The 4,807-nt window shown below is 41.8% G+C and overlaps 1 long non-coding RNA gene across 1 annotated transcript; it reads left to right on the top strand.

Annotated features, from left to right (window-relative positions):
- Positions 1–741: 741 nt before the first annotated feature.
- Positions 742–4,568, top strand: LOC122172318 (uncharacterized). Its single transcript, XR_006172515.2, has 2 exons — positions 742–936; positions 4,338–4,568. It is a non-coding gene; the product is annotated as an uncharacterized LOC122172318 (long non-coding RNA).
- Positions 4,569–4,807: the final 239 nt, after the last annotated feature.

A 4,807-nucleotide genomic window follows, 5' to 3' on the forward strand; every position in this document is an offset into this window, starting at 1 on the left:
CTGCTGCTATTACTAAGTTGTATTCATTAAAAAGTCATTTGAGCATCAGTGTGAGCTTTGCCTGAGTAAGGACTGCAGTGAGCTTGTAGTAAGGTGGGACGCTTAGTGGGGCACCCCATAGGGAAGCTCCTGGAGCCCCCCATCTGCACTAGGAAGAGAGCAATCTGCAACATCCCATGCAGGAGTGCAGCAAACTCCCCCCCGTGAGACCGGAGAACTGGGCTGGCTAGTGCATGGGGGAAGCTATGGCTCTGCCTACTCCAGATTAGGCAATTTGCTCCCAAGATAGGGGAGCAACTCAGCAGGAGTTGCGGGGACTGCCATTCTGGCCAGCCCTTATGCTGGGTGCAAAGCAGACTCTTTACTCAGTGTTTGACCCAATGATAAGACCACCATGCACTTATACAATGTCTTTCTTCTGAGACTCTCCAAGCACTTACAGCACTGGGCAAGTAGTGTACAGGGAGATTTTGGAAAACCAGTAAAGTGCCTGAAACCAGTATTGCTTATTGCTAAAAGCAGCCTCAGCTTGACCAAGGCAAGAGGGGAGGGGGTTTTGGGTGCCACAGAAAGGGCAGTTTGCCCTCATGTCCTTCCTGAAAAAAATTGTGTTCAAGTTGCTGATACATGCATTTTAGAAGAGCAGGCTGTGCCCTCAGGAATGTGTCTAACAGGGTCTCAAGGCTGCCAGCTCTGGGAAAAACCCACACCTGGTTAATCAATAATCAGAAGGAAGCCTCTTGCTTGACCATTGAAACTTCTTGCTTAACAAGTTTTCTTTGAGGAACATGTTATTCTATTACTTTGTATAAATAAAGGGGGGAAAGTTTGAGGTAGTGGGACTCTTCGGGACTGGACTCTCCCTCCGGATGCATCTTGTGTTCCCGACCGGCAGACGGGCTGCTGCTGTGCCACTCGAAGCCACGCTCAACTTTGGTAATTATCGAGGGTTGGGAGTGTTTTACTAACCTGTTGCAGACGTGTGTAAGTGCTTGAGACTAAGTAAAGTTTAGCTTTAAATGAAAGCACTTTTGTGTTGTCCTGTTTGTGCCAGCCACGGTCGGACGGCCGTGTCTCTCCTGATTTATTTCCTGACACCACCTCACACAGAGTAAAAGTTACCAAGACCTTTGGGTTGAAAGAACCCCGGGTAACAGTATCATCACCACCAAGGGAAGATCATCAATAGGATTTTGCCTCCTTTGAAGGACAGATAATATTTACTGCATTGGAGCCTTTTATTGTTTATCTTCTCTGGACTGCCAGTTCTTGGAGTTCTCTTTTATTCTATAGATCAGTGACTGAGTGAACTATGTTTAAAAAACATAACAAATAATTTGCTGAAAAACACCTCTCAATTTTTAAACCAAATAATTTGTTTAGAAACTATTTCTCCCCGATAGCGAGAGGTTAGGCACCATTAGAAATTCTATTACACACAAAACTGTTTGAATGTTCTCTCCTTTCCTTGGCTGCATTGAGTCTGGACAACTTCATTTTATTTTAATAACTCTTTGCCTCAGTTATGCTGCAGCTGGAGAATTTGTGACCTAGCTCACGTTCTTACAAACAAGGAAAAATGGTATGTATAAGATCAAAAATGACTTCCTCTGTCTGTTTTGCTGCTGAAGGCAGTTGGCCTGGGTTGACATCTCTGTTGTCTCAGTCATTGATGAAAGAGGGAGAAGGAGAAAAAAGCCCCTTTAAAGTTGTGAAAAGTCTTATTTTTTCTGAGAAGAATGACTTACAGGAGTGACAAGTTTATCACAAGTTACACAGGGACAGATTGCAAGCCCCTTACTCTTGCTGGATCATGAAATTAGTGAGATTATCCATGCAAATTACTGCTCACCAGTGGGAGTAAACAATTTCACTCATAATTACTGTTACACAGTACTAGTGTAAAATATTTGGAACCTTATTCTGCCTGATTTACACTTTCATGCAGACCCAATAACTTCAGGGGTGAAAATCGGACCAGAATTTGGTGTGTCTAAAATCTTTTGCAAAGGATTTTGAATAAAATAAATCCTCTTCCTATATTTGATCCCTTGGACTGCATATTACAGTATCTGTTAGTGGGTTCATGTGAACCATTTTTACAGTTTTAGTTTGGGTGGATTCAGTTGAACAAACACAAAACATACAGCAAAACTCAGCTGAAACAGCAGAGTTTAATTTGATTTGGAGGTCTGGGCAGGTCTACAGTTAAAATGCTGCATCAGCACAGTTGTCCCATTGCAGCTGAGCTGTATTGCACTTAAGTGAAGGTGCTCCTATGTGGATGGGAGAACTTCTCCTCTCAGTGTAGTTAGCTACCACCTCTTGGAGAGATAGGTTATGTCAATGGGAGAAGCATCGACATAGCACTGTCTACGTGGGGGGTTAGGTCAATGTAACTACATTGCTCAGGTGTGTGGATATTTCAGATCCCTGAGTGATGTAGTTATACCGATATAGGTCTGTAATGTAGACCTGGCCTATGAGACTCAAAACCAGATGGAGCTGCTGAGTTTTGCATGTCTTCCACCAGAACCATAAAATTGGCCTCTTGGTTTGTGGTTTATGATGTTCCAGGGTGCAAGCCAGACCAGTGAGGGGCTGTGTCACTACTTGCCCTGCAACCTGGGGTGCCTCACAATTCTTTGTTGCTGTAGCTCCGAAACTGGGCTCCTTATAAACAGCATGCAAGTCCCACCCTGAGTGTCTGGGTATAGCCACAGCCCTGGCCCAGCAGTTCTGACCCCAGCAAGCAGGCAGCAAACACCAGCCGCACTGTGGCTTCCAGCAGCATTGGTTACTATTTGCATGGTGACCCCAAGAGGCTCCCTGTTCTGAACTTTGCCCCCCAAAATGTGTGTTTTTCACTCTTCAGCCCTCTTCTAGACAGCCAGGTATATTAGTCCATTGCCCCTCTAAAGGTATCAACATACAGCAGTCAGCTTTCTTAAATGAAGTTACCCAAATAATTCATAATACCAGATTAGTTTTAATTAAAGAAGAAAACAAGTTTATTTAACTATAAAGAGAGAGATTTTAAGTCAGTGCAAGTAATGAGGCATTAGAGTCAGAAATGATTACAAGAAAACTAAATATAAAACTCTTTCTAAACTTAAACTAAACTTGGTTCAAGGTGAAGTTCAAGGTGTTTTCAGTACATAGCTGAGCAAACTCTCAGGCCAGGATCTGATCCCAAAGTCTATAGATAGGCTGTTTCTTTTGTCTTCTTATGTGGAAAAGAGAGATGGATAGGGAGAGAGAACTTCGGGTGCTTTTGCCCCCTCACTTTTATAGTTCAGTCACCCTTAGAAATGCAGTTTCCTGAGAGTGACTCCTAGAGTAAATTCTTTCAAGCAGAGAGCAAAGCGACATGAAGTCTGCTGGGGGGAGAGATTTTATGCTGTTGTTTGCTAAAATGCTGTTTTGTTTGTTCCTTCCTTGCCAAAGAATGGGCACTTGACACCTGGCTAGAGGTGTCACCTTGTCCTTGGTCTTTGAAAAACAGGTTTACCCACTCCCAAGACTTGTCTGGTAAACGAGTTCAATTAACAAATGACTCATCACGAATGTACTGTACTTGCAAATATCTAAAGAGTTTCTGGTTCTCATACAAACCTTCAGAACCTATTTCTCCATCTCATAATCTAAACTCTATCGTAGATGTAAAATGTCATGCTTTACACTCTGACGTCTGATTTTTTTCCTGAACAAATATAGATGCTAGCATTTTTTATGGATGCTTCTACTTGTGTGTGTGTTTATATGGGCGGAAAGTCAGAAGCCAAGGTTGAGGTTACCTGGAAGTTTTATTCAAATTGTGTCTTTCTCCTACATGTATAGCTTTTCTTCTTTCCTTTGTGGCCTTGCTCCAATGATCTCATTTTCTCTTGTCTGCCACTATTTCTAGTTTTTAATGTCTTTTCTCTTCATTTATGCACTCATCTCCTTTCATTTGCCTCTCTTTCTTCTCTATGCTCCTTGAACACCTTGTTTTTCCACTGTTAAGTGTTTGGGGTTCCTTCCCCCCCCCCCCCCAGTTTTGCATCTCTATTTTTATTTCCCTTTTGATTTTTTATTTCCTGTGTTTGTTTCTCTTCTTTAGTTTCCCCTCTGAATCATTCTTCTGTTTTGGGCTTTGCAGCATCATTATCCTCTTTGAATCTTCTCGTCTCTTGACTACAACGCCCTCTCAGTCCTCCCTGGTTGACTCAGCCAGAGCTGTGTGGGAAGTGATTGCGAGTGAATCAGTGACTTGGTGCTCAGAGGGGCATTAATAATCTATTTATTTGCAGTTCCTACCTGTATATCTAACTCCTTCTCCGGTGACCATTTTTCAGATGGAGCTATATATAATCCTTAGACGTATGAATATGGAATACACTTCAGAGAGACTGGAAGAGTTACTTTAAGGACGGAAGTGGCTGAAAAATTGAAAAGTTACAAGTAGCAACAGCTAAAATTAGTCCTAGTGGAGAAGAGATTATTAGCTAGGTGAATTAAGGATCTTAAACAGCAGGTGGCCTGTTTCCATAAATCAAAATGTTCTAATAAACCTACAGTATAATTCACATTCAAGTGTTATGTTTTTATTTAACTGTAAAATGCAGAAATTGTCTTTCATCAGGCTAATGTAACATATTGTGGGACGGGACCAAATTAGGGCATGGTCTAGAAACTTTTACAGTATATGGAAATATTTTGTGATATCTTAAAATACAATTTTGGAGCATTTGTTTTCTTTCCAGCACAAAGGCCCCTTTCATTCCTGTAATTAAAACTGGTAAATGGTTAAAGTTATGGAACACAC

This window comes from Chrysemys picta, chromosome 6, assembly GCF_011386835.1.
Source record: "Chrysemys picta bellii isolate R12L10 chromosome 6, ASM1138683v2, whole genome shotgun sequence".
NCBI lineage: Eukaryota > Metazoa > Chordata > Testudines > Emydidae > Chrysemys > Chrysemys picta.